Genomic DNA, 17,400 nt, shown 5'->3' on the forward strand with positions numbered 1-17,400 from the left:
TGGCAGGAATGACGTATGAGGAGAGATTGGGTCGATTGGGCTTATACTCGCTGGAGTTTAGAAGAATGAGAGGGGATCTCATTGAAACTTATAAAATTCTAACAGGACTAGACAGACTAGATGCAGGAACGATGTTCCCGATGGCGGGGGAGTCCAGAACCAGGAGTCACAGTCTAAGGATAAGGGGTAAGCCATTTAGGACTGAGATGAGGAGGAATTTCTTCACCCAGAGAGTGGTGAACCTGTGGAATTCTCTACCACTAGAAGGCAGTTGAGGCCAACTTATTAAATATATTCAAGAAGGAGTTAGATATATTTCTTAAGGCTAATGGGATCAAGGGATATGGGGAGAAAACAGGGACAGGGTACTGAATTTGGATGATCAGCCATGATCTCATTAAATGGCAGAACAGGCTCGAGGGGTCGAATGGCCTACTCCTGCTCCTATCTTCTATGTTTCTATGTAACAGTAAACCAACAAAACATGATACAGAATGGAGTAGGGATATAAATCGCAGGTACAGAATATCGAAATCTTCTTCTATTCCATAGCACAAAAAGTAAAATTATACATTATATCAAGCTGCAAATTATACACTTCCCTAAAATGGTGATATTTGACTCTCCTACATGGTTTAAATAATGTACTATATGTATTACATCATACCTTTTTATACACTCTCCTTGGTTACACAGTAGTCTGTGTCTGGCTAAGCCTGCTTTGTTCAATTTTGTGTTATTACTTGAAAAATGATTTTGTTCACACAGAAGTTGCTGAAGAACATCCTAATTAAATATAGACAATCATTTGCAGTATTCCCAGACCATGAAAAAACATTTCCTGTAAATTGTGAACTTTTTCCTGTATTCCCCTGGTAGTTTTCTTCCTTCCTTGTGTGCCCATGCGAGTGAAACCTGCAAAAGGGAGGATTTTTTTCTTGATATTTTGCTAAAGTACAACAGTTCCACCTTGTTGAGACTTACATACATTTTGTTAATCTACTAATGCTATTTCCACAATGGGTCTTATGATTGAAAAAGTTTGATGATCCCTGCTTATATATCGCCATTGAGAATGCAAATGTTTGGTGCTAATCTGTCATATGTCCCAGCTAATCCAAGAAACGCTAATAATCAGAAATTTTCATACAGTTGTACAGAATGAGGAGTATTTTTGCCTTTTATTTTCAAAAGGGCTGGCTGTGCAATAGTCTCAAGACATGATCCTGCCTTTTGCAGGAGCAGCACTTCTTCTTCCTATTGCACAATATGCAGCCAAAATTCTTCCTTCACAGCTGCAGCTATCAAATTAAACAATATTTGTCACAGAAAGTGAGAGAATGTTGCCCCACATCTGCAACACAAAGATAGACTTTTTTTCAATTTTATTTTACGAGACAAAACTGCAAATGCTGGAAATCTGAAATAAAAACTGAAAATATTAGAGCTACAGAGCAGGCCAGTCGCATCTGTAAAGAGAAAAGACCGTTAAGGTGCTTGCCTTTCAGCAGAAGGGTTATTTTACACCCATAATACCACCAAAACTTCTGAAATTCTTTTCTGTAACATGATCGAACATTCAAAATAAGGGTTTAAACAACATTTTTAAAGTTACATATTTCACAATAGCATAATCAAATTTATCCATTGAACTGTCTTTTAATGCCTTCATTAAAGATCTTACTTGAAGGCCTTAACCTGTCCCTAGGCATTTGCAAGTACCAATGTTCCAGAAAGCAACAATTCCATCAGTAGCTGAATTGTTGGAATGTTTTTCCTGGTCTTCTAGCAGTTTCTTGCAAATTATTTGAAAAAAAGTTGGAGGAGAAAATTCAAAAGATTTATTCAATTGAAGTTTGCATTGAGTGCTTTTAATTTATCGTGAGTTTTTATTTTAAATGGGGAGGCTCTGTGTGTAGGCGTGTGTGTGAGAGAAAAAAATGAAAGAATGTACTGATTACACACCTGTTGCACCTTTTGTGTGTTCTATAAATTTCAGAAAACAAAGTAAGCTGAGAGAAAAACAGAGGGGGCAGGTTTTCCTGTTCCTGCACCTGGGGCTATTAAATTACATGCTGGACACATTAAATACAGAGAAACTGGGTAGAAAGGAGTGCATGCCCATAAGGGAATACATGCAATTTTCTGTTTGTTAATCCAAGTAGTTGGAAAATTAGACAGGCTCCCTTATGGGTGTCCATTCCTCTCTGTCCAATTTTCCTGTATTCACGGCGCCCAGAAATCCAATAACCCCAGGTGCAGGAAGAGGAAAATCTGTCCTGGAGTGTCTTTGTTCATCTCAATTTTGGATAATCATTCAAAACAAAGTACAAGTTGAATATAAAAGCAAACAGAATACAAAAGCACAGCCTCTAATTATCGCACGTATGTTTTGCAGACTGTGAGAAAATGTAATCATTCTGCTTACCCACACTTTTGAGACAGAAGGGCCACTTTTCCTGGCCTTAGCACTCCAGAAGCACCCACAGAAGTGCAGTCACTAGGAAATGTAGGCCACAATGATTACAGGAAGTTGTACCCCAATTTGCAGGTGCAGTGCTGGTCATATGTGGTGGGCAAACTACCGCCATAAAAACGAGGCAGTGTGAAAAGTTAAAGAGCTGTTAAAGGGCATTATGAGCAAATTTGATAAAGTGAAGCCAGTATTCTGATATAGGAGCTTTAAACACAGTCCTGATTTCAAGCGCAGCAGTATTTTTGTATGCTGCCCATCTATTGCGCTCATTTCTATGGACCCCAGGAAAATCAGCCCATGAGAGCAAGAAATAGGAAATGCAAACATTCTAATTACATGCACCCATGTGTGTGAGAGAGAGAATAAGATAGATTGAGTGTCTTTCCTCATCCTCAATTGATTTCACTTGAAGAAAACATAACCTCTTTGAGGGAAACAGACGGGGGAAGGGGGGAAAGGAATAGTAGCAAAGTCACCACTAAATTTAAAGATCGGGAATCCCTCTTTGAAGCACTTAAAATTATTATACTACACATGTAGATAGTGTTAACTTTTTATGTGCCTTGACAAACTTTTTTTTGCTAAAGAGCTTTTTAGTTTTTAAAATAGTACTTACTTTTACAGTTGGAAAATAGATGATAATCACTCATAGCGCTTTGAAAAGTACACCGACACTGCAATCACCAAAAGCCAGTTTGTGGCCACAAGAACAGGAAGCAGCTGCAGAAAAGGTATGAAAGGGGTATTAATTCACTGGTGCCCACTGCACCATTAATTTATTGGTTTGTTGGCATACCTGCTGCATCATTAACTTGTTAGTTTGCAAAAACCACTGCTGCCTACTGCTCCATTATTAGTTGCTTCCGCATGCCTCATTGACAATGGCTAAGGAGGCTAGTTCAGTTTATATTACTCACTCTCCAAAAATTAAGTGGCCTACGATGGAAATGTTTAAGCAAAGAGCTAGCTGATCCCAGCTGTTCTCCCTCCACAGCTGAGTGACATCGAGGTTGCATTCGATATGAAGTGCAGGGCAGCTTTGTTGGTATTGCTGAGTGTTTTATGACTTTTGCAGATAAAATCTTCCATCCTACACTCATACACATAATATGCATCATCAATTACATTCCCTAAAGTCAAAACCATTTTAATGCTTTTCTTGTGTCTAGAAACACACCCCCATGACACACACATGAGTTCTGCAAAGAAGCTATGTGGGCAGGATACAAGTATCTTGTTGTACATTTTTTTTGACATAGGATTACATAGAATATACAGCACAGAAACTGGCCATTCGGCCCAAACAGTCCATGCCGGCATTTATGCTCCACTCGAGCCTCCTCCCATCCTTCCTCATCTAACTCTATCAGCATAACCCTCTATTCCCTTCTCCCTCATTTGCTTATCTAGCTTCCCCTTAAATGCATCTATATTATTCGCCTCAACCACTCCCTGTGGTAGCGAGTTCCACATTCTCACCACTCTCTGGGTAAAGAAGTTTCTTCTAAATTCCCTATTTGATATCTTGGTGACTATCTTATATTGATGGCCTCAAGTTTTTCTCTTCCCCACAAGTGGAAACACTGGCCGGAATTTTCTTGCATCCGTGCAGGCGGGAGTGGAAGCAGGTCACGAGTGAAAGTTGAAATAAATCGGAGCGGGTCGGGAACCTGACGTCATCCCGCCTCCTCGCGCCTTTCACTCGGGCGCGTTTGCCAGCACGGCCGCAACCCGAATGGCAGAGGCGGCCAAGCCAATTTAGATCATTATTAGGTAGTTGTTAGACCCTTAAGTGTCTTTTTAACCCTACCTTTCCACTTTCACTGCATGAGCACGGGAATCACACACGTCGGGAACCACGTCTGTGAACCTGAAGCGGAAGTTCAGTGGCCATTGATGGAACTCATTACTGCACAGCATGGAAAGCACAATAAATACTCCCACCTGACACATGGTTACTTTCCTAAGGCAGATGCTATTGCTGAGTGCTTTGTCAGCACAGATTTATCTTTCTAGAGGTTTCAAGTGTTATCAGCAAATTCAGGAACCACTGTCACCTCATTGGTACAACCTTTCACACCATTGATAGATTGCTTCTCTCATCTCTACTTGACCTGCCTTCTATTACATCATATTACTGTCTCACCTTGGTCCTTAGAATCAGACCACGATGAGCCCCAACACCAGCAGCACCAACAACACCACAACAAACCTTCTCCTCAACGGCCTGATGCTGCACAGGACAGAAGGCATCAGCGCAGGGCTGCACCACGCCGGAGGCGCAGACATGTGTAGCTTGCTGGTGCAGCCCAGAGCACTGGGTGGACACGCCTTACCAGTGGCTGTCAAAGTTACCAGTGCCTTCAACTTCTTCGCCTCAGGCTCCTTCCAGGGGTCTGCAGCAGACATTTGCAGCATCTCGCAGTCAGCCACCCACAGATGCATCACACAGGTTACCGATGCCCTTGACAAGTCAGCCAATTATATCAATTTTGCCACTGATGATGCCAGTGTTACTGAGCGGGCGCTGGGCTTTGCCACTCTGCTGGCTTCCCATAGGTGTAGGGCATCATCGACTACACACGTGGCCATCAGGGCACCCCATCATAACCCAGGAGTGTTTGTCAACCACAAGGTCAGCAACCATAGAAAGACCATCATGCATGTGTGCGCCAAATTCCCTGGCAGCTGCCATGACTCTTTCGTCCTGCGCCAGTCCACCCTCCCTCAGCTCTTCGCACCTCCAAACAGACTTTCCAGCTGTTGCTTGGAAACAAGAGCTAGCCACTGAAGACTTGGCTCATGACGCCCTTGAAGAGGCCAAGTACTGAGGCCCAGGAGAGATATAACGCAAGCCACATGCCCATCAGATGCGTCATAGAGCAGACAATAGGCATGCTGAAAATGTGCTTCAGATACTTGACAGATCTGGAGGAGCCCTTCAGTACGCATTAGTCGGGGTCTCCAGAATCATCGTGGCCTGCTACGCCCTGCACATCATAGCGCTGCAACGAGGATTAGCGCTGCATGAGGAGCAAGGTTCTGAGCACACAGCTTCTTCAGAAGAGGAGGAGGAGCATCAGCTGGAAGACGAGGAGGAGGAGCAGGAGGAACCTGCGGTCCAGATTCCACCAGCACCCGAGCACATTGCTGCCCGGTAGGCCAGGGATGGGCTCATCATGGCTAGATTTACTTAACTTCAGGTATTAGACCAATATGGCTGCCATATGCTGTGCCAGGTTCCCACCACCCCACGGCAACACCATAAACATCCCTACAATGACCAGGCCATTCCTACTGACCACCATTGCTGGAGGTAACGTTGGGCTGGATTTTGCTACGGGGGCGGGTTAGGGTCGTGTGCCCCACATTTCGTGTTTCCCACACGAATCCTGAACAATGTGGGAAATTGATGCAATTTTGATTTTATAGCCCAATTGATTCCCCACGTGTGGGAACCCCTAGCCAGTGAGCTTTTCAGGTGGGAAGCTCGCCTCCGATGACATCATCACTGCTGCTTCATTTAAGGGCTTCCACAAGCCTTGCTCACTTCAGCAGACTGCCAAGCTTCTGGCCCTGGCAGCTGCTGCTACCATCATCAATCATGGCGACACATCGGAGTAAGGCATCCCCCAGATTTGACGAGGCAGCCCTCCAGGCATTGGTGGAGGGAGCGACAGAGAGCAGGGAGGTGCTCTTCCCCTCCTCAGGGAGGAAGAAGCCACCCCAGCAAACCAAGGCTGTGTGGCTGAGGGTGGCAGAGCAGGTGAACGCCAGCTCGAATACCAGCAGAACATGGATCCAGTGTCGGAAACGCTTCCATGACCTTCTGCGCACTGGAAAAGTGAGTATGATGTTCCCATCACTCTTAATCTGATCCCCATTGCCTTTCCTCACCAGCTCTCAGCTTTACCAATCTCTTCCTCCACATCCCACTTGACACTGACATCCATGCACCCTTTCCCACTCCCTCTCTCTCTATGGTCACATTCACCTAACTAATGGACTATGCAGCCCTCACACTCCCTATCACTGTCATGCTATGAAAACAACTTACATCACATAGGGAGGGCCCTTGGTCTTGCCATCTCACTCCATCTTTCTCTCCTTCTAAGCATCTATGCCATCGATTCTCTACACTCACTCCTTCATTCTCGCTCAAACTCCACTTGTCTCCCCCATTGCAGGAAAAGAGAGCTCACAACCGAAGAGAGTGAGCCAGGACAGGGGGAGGGGCAGCCTCCTTAGCCCAGCTGACCCCATGGGAGGAGGCGATCCTGGAGATCGTCGGCATCCAGGACGACACACAAGTGGGGGACGGAGAGACCGGTGCAGCAGAGCAAGCTGGTGACAGAAGAGTTTTCCAACTCTCTCAATTGCATTGCATGACTCGCTGATAATGACTCGGAAGCTCTAGCAGATGGACCTCTGATCATCTGCAATAAGCACTGTGCAGGTAACCCTGGCCTCTCATCTCTGACACTTTCCTTTACTCCCCCACAGGACCATCGCAAGCTCCCGTCTCCAGGATGCAGGAGGAGGTTCAGCCTCAGCATCCAGACTCCTCAGAGGAAGCTGCAACCTCTGAGGGCGCAGCGTCAGCAGAAGGCAACGCACCCAGCACCAGCGCAGACACTCACACCTCGGTGGGACCTTCGGGACATAGAGTAGTGTTGTCACCTGGTGTATCACAGCTCACAAGTGAGCCTCAGCAGATGGTGGAGACAGGGACAGCAGTGGAGAGTCCTAGTCGGAGGGCGCAGCACTCTCCCAGCTCGGCTCAGCTGCATGTCGACCCTCTGCCTCTGGGTCCATCCACAGTATCAGCGGTGATGGCACTCCAGGAAAATATGCAGGAGTCTCTGGCAGGTTTTGTCTCCAGGGTTGCTGCGAGTGTGGAGCGAATGAAGGAGTCCGTCGCTAACATGAGCAGAGCCTTTGTGGAGTCATTGGCGCATCAACGCATTACCAGGGCAGGACAAAAATGGCTCCCATGCTTCTGGTAGATGCCTCAGTTGAGGAAGCGCTCAGTGAAGGTGGCGAGAGGGGTTTCCAGGAGGTCACACTGGAGATGGTTGTCAGGCTGCAAACTTCCAGAGCTGTGGGTATGCCTTCTGAAAGATCCCCCAGACCTGAGAGAGCAAAGTTATGCCACCTGCAATTAAAGCCTGTTCAAATCTGCCATTTAATGGTTGAGCTGCAGCTGCTACTCCGCAAGCCAGTTGTGCTCCCGCCAGGTTTCAGATGTGTGTTTCCCACCAGGCGTGTTTCACGTGGGAAAACGAGTAAACTTGCAAGTGGTTAGGAAAATGGGATTATAGAGCCAATTGAGGGCTTGTTAAGGGCCTTAAGGGCCTATCCCGCCTCCTGGAGGCGGGACGGAGTCGGGACCAGCAGACACGAATTTAGGAAAATTGCGTGGAGGCGGGATGGAAGCGGGTTTGGGCCCGCACGCCAGTTTTGCGATTTTTATCCCCCACACGCCTCCAATCCCGCCTCCCCAGCCCTAGCAAAATCCAGCCCGTTATGTCTCACCATACACGCCAACTCACTAAGGTTGGCATTAAAATGAGGGCGAGTGTGAGGGGTGGTTAGTCAGATGGGGATGTGATAATGAAGCTAGAGAGGGATGGGTGGATGTGCAAGGTATGTTGGTGAGAGTAATGATGTGCAGGAGCAGGTTTGGGAAGGCAGAGTGATGGGGATGTGATGAGAGGCACAGCAGGACGAGGTTGAGTGTGGCTTTGCACTCACCTTTCCTGATCTAATGAGATCATTGAAGTGTTTCCGGCACTGCACCCAGGTCCTCCTCACAACATCCCTGCTGTTCACCTCCTCTGCAATCTCCAACCAGGCTCGTTTGGTCTGCTGGGGAGATCTCTTCCGCCCATCAGGAGGGAAGAGGACCTCCTTGCGTGCTCTCACTCCCTCCACAAGCATATGGAGAGATTCATCTGAGAACCTGGGTGCAGCCCTCTGCCTCTGTGCAGTCATGTTTCCAAGGCTTTGCAACACCCCAATGCTCCAGTAAGTACCTGCACAATCTTAGATGAACCTTCAAATGCAATGTGGCCAAGGCTCCTTTAAATATCCGGCTGAAAATGAGTCATCAATTACGTCATCAGACCTGTAGCATTTAGTAAGGCTGGGTAATGCGCAGGGCTACCTTAATAGGCACCATTAAGGGACAGTCGCTCTGAGAAGCAGCATGAAATGGGGAACGGGGTCCCGACCCGCCACACTGACCACCCACATCCGACCCGCCCAGGTAAAGAAAATTCCGGCCACTCTCTGTGTCTACTCTATCAAAACCTTTCATAATTTTAAAGACCTTTATTAGGTCACCCCTCAGCCTTCTCTTTTCAAGTCTGTTCATCCTTTCCTGATGGGTATAACCTCAAAGTTCTGGTATCATCCTGTAAATCTTTATTGCACCCTCTCTAATGCCTCTATATCCTTTTTATAAATGGCAACCACAACTGTACACAGTACTCCAAGTGTGGTCTAACCAAGGTTTGATACAAGTTTAGCATAACTTCTCTACTTTTCAATTCTATCCACCTAGAAATAAACCCAAGTGCTTGGTTTGCTTTTGTTATGGCCTTATTGACCTGTGTCGCAACTTTTAGTGATTTGTGTATTTGTACTCCCAGATCCCTTTGCGCCTCTATCCCATTTAGATTCATATTTTCCAAGTAATATGTAACCTCCTTATTTTTCTTACCAAAATGTAATACCTCACACTTATCTATGTTGAAATTCATTTGCCAATTATATGTCCATTCTGCAAGTTTATTAATATCTTCCTGTCATTTGTTGCAGCCCTCCTCGGTATTGACTATCCCCCCAATTTAGTGTTGTCCACAAATTTAGAAACTGTGTTTTTGATTCCAAAGTCTAAATCGTTAATATAAATTGTGAACAACAGTGGTCCCAGCACTGATCCTTGTGCGACCCCACTTCCTACCTTCTGTCACTCTGAATAGCTACCCTTTACCCCTACTCTCTGCTTTCTGTCTTGCAGCCAGCTAGCTATCCATTCTGCTACTTGTCCCCTGATTCTGCATGCTCTGACCTTATTCATTAGTCTATTATGTGGCACCTTATCGAAGGCCTTTTGGAAATCTAGATATATTATATCTACTGCATCATCCTTGTCTACCCTCTCTGTTAACACTTCAAAAAAATCAATAAGGTTGGTCAAGCAAAACATTTCCTTTTGAAATCCATGTTGACTATGCATTATCATATTTTTGGTTTCTAAATGTTTTTCTATTTTTTCCTTTAGTAGGGATTCCATTACTTTTCCTACTACCGATGTTAAGCTGACTGGACTATAGTTCCCTGGACATATTCTATCTCCCTTCTTAAATAGAGTTAGCTATCCATCAGTTCACTGGCACTACATCTTTTTCTAACGAATTATTAAATATGTGTAATAGTGCCTCTGCTATTGTTCCCTAGATTTTTTTTAAATGCGCGAATGCAAGCCGTCCGAATCAGGGATTTTATCCTTTTTGAGTTTGATTAGTTTATTTAATATTTCTCCTCTTTTTATTTTAAATGCAGTTATATCATTTCTAATCTCATCTTCCGATGTCATGTCCAGTTGATCCGTCTCCCTGGTAAATACTGAAGCAAAATAATTATTTAATATTTTTGCCATTTCGCTATCGCTGCCTGTGGTTTTATCCTGTCCATCCCTGAGTGACCCTATACCATCGCGACTTTCCTTTTTTAAATTTATGTGCCTGTAGAATATTTTACTGTTTTGTTTTCTGTTCCTTGATAATTTAATTTCATACTTTTTCTTTGTCTTCCTAATTTTTTTTGACTTCTCTCCTACTCTCTTCGTATTCTCCCTCATCATGCTCTCCCCTGCTATCCATGTACTTATTATATGTCCCTTTCCTCCAATTTTTACCATATGTCTTTATTCATTCATAGTGTCTCATTAGTGTTTAGTTTGTTCTTGTTTTTTAGCAGAATATATTTTTCCTGGGGTCTGTTGAACACCGTTTTAAATGTTTCACATTGCTTGCCAATATTATTGTCCATTTTATTTTCTCAAGTGCTATTCTCAGCCCCTTAAAATCAGCTTTTCTCCAATGTATTCTCCTGGTCTCTGTCATGCTTCTGTCCTTCTCAATTATTATCCTAAACCGTATTATATTATTGTCAGTATTTATATTAAGTATCTTTCCCCATCCTGGAATTTCACAGTCACTCATCGCTGTGTCAACAGCAATAGATGCTGCACTACTGTACAAGAACTAAAAATAAATTAAGAAATCGACAAAGATGATATATACTGGCAAATATTACTACCCAGTACTCAACTGTTTAATTCTTCATAAGCTTGAAATGATTATTGTTGCTAACCCTACAATGTGGATGTCATCATGTTTCAACAAAACAGATCATATTGGCACCAAGGGTCAACACCAAGAAATGCTGTGAGTAAATGGACCTGAAACTAAATAAAACCACCTGTGAAATTCATGATATATATTATGAGGGGAGGAGGGAATTATTCTAAGATGGACAATTTCAGATTAAGATTCAAATTACAATTATAAACTGCTCAGACCTTGACTATCAAAATCCATACATTGATTATTACATTGTATATTTCACTCCCCATTATGTTCTAATTTTAGATGTAAGACGGTAACTGACTGAATAAGTACACACCATAAAATGTCTGTTTATTTAATTGTATGAATGCTTTGTTTAGTAATGATATAATGTAAACCCCCACCTGATAAACATAAGAATCCTAAACTACCTATGCTTTCAACCTTAAGTGTTCGAATCAGTGTTCCTATTGTTCTGAATTTCTGGCATCTTTCTCAAGTGTTATTGGCCTTTCTCTCTCATTACTCTTCAGAAATATTATGCTACAAGCTTGTTATGTAATTACTCAGGGAAGCTACATTTTATGATCTAGTATGAGCTGTACAATAGGAATTATACATAGATTGGAATTAATCTAAAATGATAATAGATAAGACAAGAGTGTTTTATATTGGATCGTCCTAGCAATACATCCTAATACTCTATTTGCCTTTGTGTCATTTAAAAGGAGCTGGGCAACTAAGAGTTACTTTATGTAACAAGGTGCTGCTGTACTTATTCCGGGTCTTACACTTGATCTGCGTGGGCTTTCACATCCCAACAGTGCCAAACAGTGTGGAAAAACACAAGATCGCTCCAAGCAACATATTACAGAAGGAAATGAACAGAACGGAAACCAAGAGCTTTCAATATGACTCATCAGGATTGATTTGAATAAACTAGTTTCAAAACAGCATTATATTTGTATTGTTTTAATACCTCAATAACAGACACACTACTGAAAACTGTAATTATAAATAATGTGGTTCAAATAATAGCAGGTTGTATTTCACTGCAGAAGGATCTCTGAAGTACACATTTTTACACATTGTTGTCAAATTTGTGGATCGATTCAGTACATTGCTGCTGCTACATATGCAGCATAATATTTTGGATATTGAATCGCATGTCTTAGGGGGGTATTTTGGGGATAGGGCAAAAAGTGGGTGCTGTGCTAATAAGACATGCCTGTTTGCAAGTCTGATTTTAGCCTGCAATTTTGGGGCTAATTGCTATGATTTAAACGTGCCTGCTGGCGCTAAACTAGCGACCTGCACATTTAGCACTCAAGCGCTGATTAGGAGCAATTTTTGTGAAGCAGTATATGTAGTCTCCACACACGCACTTCCACTGAAGGTGTAGTGTGCGCTAGTTGGCAGACAATGATATGCATCAGGATGGCTCAGGGACTGAGGGAGAGGGCTCACAGGTTCTCAGAGGCGGCACTGGAGGCCTTGGTGGAGGAGATACAGCAGAGGAGGGATAAGGGCATAAGACATGAGAAATATGAGCAGGAGTAGGCCATTCGGCCCCTTGAGCCGGATCCGCCATTCAATAAGATCATGGCTGATCAGATCTTGGCCTCAACTCCACTTTCCTGCCTGTTCCCCATAACCCCTGACTCCCCTGTAGTTCAAAAATCTATCATAGATACATAGATACATAGAAGATAGGAGCAGGAGTAGGCCATTCGGCCCTTCGAGCTGCTCCGCCATTCAATGAGATCATGGCTGATCATCCAAATTCAGTACCCGGTCCCTGCCTTCTCCCCATATCCCTTGATCCCTTTAGCCTTAAGAAATATATCCAACTCTTTCTTGAATATACTTAATGAACTGGCCTCCACCGCCCTCTGTGGCAGAGAATTCCACAGGTTCACCACTCTCTGGGTGAAGAAATTCCTCCTCATTTCTGTCCTAAATGGCTTACCCCTTATCCTTAGACTATGACCCCTGGTTCTGGACTCCCCGGCCATCAGAAACATCCTTCCTGCATCTAGTCTGTCCAGGCCTGACAGAATTTTATAGGTTTCGATGAGATCCCCTCTCAATCTTCTAAACTCCAGTGAGTATAAGCCCAATCGACCCAATCTCTCCTCATACGTCATTCCTGCCATCCCAGGTATCAGCCTGGTGAATCTTCACTGCACTCCTTCCATGGCAAGAACGTCCTTCCTCAGGTAAGGCGACCAAAACTGCACACAATACTCAAGGTGTGGTCTCACCAAGGCCCTGTACAACTGTAGCAAGACATCCTTGTTCTTGTACTCGAACTCTCTTGCTACGAAGGCCAACATACCATTTGCCTTCTTAACCGCCTGCTGCACCTGCATGCTTACCTTCAGCGACTGGTGTACAAGAACACCCAGGTCTCTTTGCACTTCCCCTTCTCCCAAACTATTACCATTCAAATAATAATCTGCCTTCCTGTTTTTGCCACCAAAGTGGATAACCTCACATTTATCCACATTATAGTGCATTTGCCATGTTTCTGCCCAATCACCCAACCTGTCCAAATCGTGCTGGAGTTTCACGACATCCTCCTCACAGCATACCCTCCCCCCCAGCTTTGTGTCGTCTGCAAATTTGGAGATATTACATCCAATTCCCTCGTCCAGATCATTAATATATATTGTGAACAGCTGGGGTCCTAGGACCGATCCTTGCGGTACCCCACTAGTCACTGCCTGCCACTCGGAAAACGACCCGTTTATTCCAACTCTTTGCTTTCTGTCCGCCAACCAGTTCTCTATCCAAGTCAATACCTTGCCCCCAATCCCATGTGCCTTAATTTTGCACGCTAATCTCTTATGCGGGACCTTATCGAAAGCCTTCTGAAAGTCCAAATACACCATATCCACTGGTTCTCCCTTATCTATTTTACCAGTTACATCCTCAAAAAATTCCAGTAGATTAGGCAAGCATGATTTACCTTTTGTAAATCCATGTTGACTTTGTCCGATCCAGTCACTGCTTTCCAAGTGCTCTGCTATTACATCTTTTATAATGGACTCTAGCATTTTTCCCACTACCGATGTCAAGCTTACCGGTCTATAATTCCCCGCCTTTTCTCTACCACCTTTTTTGAATAGTGGGGTAACATTAGCTACCCGCCAATCCATGGGTACCGTTCCAGAGTCTATCGAGTTCTGGAAGATGACCAGCAATGCATCTACTATTTCTAGGGCCACTTCCTTAAGTACCCTGGGATGTAGATTATCAGGCCCTGGGGATTTATCGGCCTTCAGTCCCATCAATTTTCCTAACAACATTTCCCTACAAATACTGATTTCTTTCAGTTCCACCCTTTCATCAGACCCTATGTTCCCCGGCATTTCTGGGAGGTTATTTGTGTCCTCCTTTGTGAAGACAGAACCAAAATATGTATTTAGTTGGTCTGCCATTTCTTTGTTCCCCATTATAAATTCCCCCGATTCTGACTGCAAGGGACCTACGCTTGACTTCACCAATCTTTTTCTCTTCACATATCTATAAAAGCTTTTACAGTCAGTTTTTATGTTCTCTGCAAGCTTACTCTCATATTCTATTTTCCCTTTCTTAATTAATCCCTTTGTCCTCCTTTGTTGAATCCTAAACTGCTCCCAATCCTCAGGATTATTGCTTTTTCTGGCCAATTTATATGCCCTCTCCTTGGACCTTATGCTATCCCTAATTTCCCTTGTTAGCCACGGTTGGGTCACCTTTTTTGTTTTATTTTTATGCCAAACTGGGATGAACAAATTGAATATATTCAATGACTCCGCCTCCACAGCTCTCTGGGGTAGAGAATTCCAAAGATTCACGACACGCTGAGAAAAGAAATTCCTCCTCATCTCCGTCTTAAATGGGTGACCCCTTTATTCTGAAACTATGCCCCCTAGTTCTAGATTCCCCGACGAGGGGAAACATCCTCTCTGCATCTACCCTGTCAATCCCCCTCAGAATATTATATGTTTCAATAAGATCACCTCTCATTCTTCTAAACTCCAATGAGTATAGGCCCAACCTGCTCAACCTTTCCTCATAAGACAACCCCTTCATCCCAGGAATCAATCTAGTGAAGCTTCTCTGGGCTATCGCCAGTGCAAGTATATCCTTCCTTAAATAAGACCAAAACTGTACGTAGTACACTCTTGGTGTTGTCTCACCAACGCCCTGTACAGTTGTAGCAAGACTTCCCTACTTTTATACTCCATCCCCCTTACAATAAAGGCCAACATTCCATTTGCCTTACTAATGACTTGCTGTATCTGCATGCTAACTTTTTGTTTCATGTAAGAGCACACCCTGATCTCTCTGTACCGTAGCATTCTGTAGTCTCTCTCCATTTAAATAATATTTTGCTTTTCTATTCTTCCTACCAAAGTGGATAACCTCACATTTTCCCACATTATACTCCATCTGCCAAATTTTTGCCCACTCACTTAACCTATCTATATCCCTTTGCAGACTCTGTGTCCTCCTCACTTGCTTTCCCACCTATCTTTGTATCGTCAGCAAATTTGGCTATGGTACACTTGGTCCCTTCATCCAAGTCATTAATATAGATTGTAAATAGTTGAGGCCTCAGCACTGATCCCTGTGGCACCCCACTAGTTACAGTTTGCCAACCTGAAAATGACCCATTTATCCCAACTCTCTGTTTTCTGTTAGTTAGCCAATCCTCTATCCATGCTAATATATTACCCCCAACATCATGAGCTCTTATCTTGTGCAGTAACCTTTTATGTGGCACCTTATCGAATGCCTTTTGGAAATCCAAATACACTACATCTACTGGTCCCCTTTATCCAACCTGCTCGTTACATCCTCAAAGAACTCTAATAAATTTGTCAAAACACGATTTCCCTTCCATAAAACCATGTTGACTCTGTCTGATTGTATTATGATTTTCTAAATGTCCTGCTACTACTTCCTTAATAATATATTCCAGCATTTTCCCAATGACAGATGTTAGTCTAACTGGCCTATAGTTTCCTGCTTTCTGTCTCCCTCCTTTCTTGAATATGGGCATTACATTTGCAGTTTTCCAATCCGCTGGGACCTTTCCAGAGTCTAGGGAATTTTGGAAGATTACAACCAATGCATCCACTATCTCTGCAACCACTTCTTTTAAGACCCTAGGATGCAGGCCATCGGGTCCAGGGGACTTGTCAGCCTTTAGACCCATTAGTCTGCCTAGTACTTTTTCTCTAGTGATAGTGAAGTTCCTCCCTCCCTTTTGCCCCTTGATTTTCCACTATTATTGGGATGTTTTTTGTGTCTTCTACCGTGAAGACATATATAAAATATTTGTTCAAAGTCTCTGTCATTTCCTTCCTTCTCATCATTAATTCCCCAGTCTCATCCTCTAAGGGACCAACATTTACTTTAGCTACTCTTTTCCTTTTTATATACTTGTAGAAGCTCTTACTGTCTGTTTTTATATTTCTTGCTCGTTTACTCTCGTAATCTATTTTCTCCCTCTTAATTTTTTTTTAGTCATCCTTTGCAAGTTTCTAAAAAATTCCCAATCTTCTGGCCTACCACTAATCTTCGCAACATTGTATGTCTTTTCTTGCAATTTGATACCCTCCTTAACTTCCTTAGTAAGCCACAGATGGTTCATCCCTCTCATTGTCATTCTTTCTCACTGGAATATATCTTTGTTGAGAGTTATGAAATATCTCCTTAAAAGTCTGCCACGGCTTGTCTACCATCTGACCTTTTAATCTATTTTCCCAGTCCACTTTAGCCAACTCTGTCTTCATACCCTTGTAATTGCCTTTATTTAAGTTTAAGACACCAGCTTCAGACCCAAGTTTCTCACCCTCAAACTGAATGCGAAATTCTATCGTGTTATGATCACTCTTCCCTAGAAGATCCTTTACTATGAGATCATTAATTAATCCTGTCTCATTACACATTACCAGGTCTAAAATAGCCTGTTCCCTGGTTGGTTCCAAGAAGCAGTCCTGAATACACTCTATGAACTCGTCCTCAAGGCTGCCTTTGCCAATTTGATTTGTCCAATCTATATGAAGATTAAAATCGCCCACGATTATTGCAGTACCTTTCTTACAAGCCCTCATTATTTCTTGATTTATACTCTGTCCCACAGTGTACCTACTGTTAGTGGGCCTATAGACTACTCCCACCAGTGACTTCTTTTCCTTATTATTTCTTATCTCCACCCAAACTGATTCTATATCTCAATCTTTTGAGCAAAAGGTCATTTCTCACTACTGTACTGATCTCATCCTTTATTAACAGAGCTACCCCACCTCCTTTTCCTTTCTGCCTATCCTTCCAAAATGTCAAATACCCCTGAATATTCAGTTCCCAGCCTTGGTCACCTTGCAGGCATGTCTCTGTAATGTCTACCCATTTATTTCTATTTGTGCCATCAATTCATCTATCTTGTTATGAATGCTGCGTGTATTCAGATAGAGAGCCTTTAATTTTGTCATTTTACCATTTTCCCCTACGCTGACCCTATTTGCTGGTGCACGCTTATGCTTGTACGCTCTGTCCATTCCTGTCACACTC

Source organism: Somniosus microcephalus, chromosome 11, assembly GCF_052327205.1.
Source record: "Somniosus microcephalus isolate GS21.2 chromosome 11, FLI_Smic_1.0, whole genome shotgun sequence".
Taxonomy (NCBI): domain Eukaryota; kingdom Metazoa; phylum Chordata; class Chondrichthyes; order Squaliformes; family Somniosidae; genus Somniosus; species Somniosus microcephalus.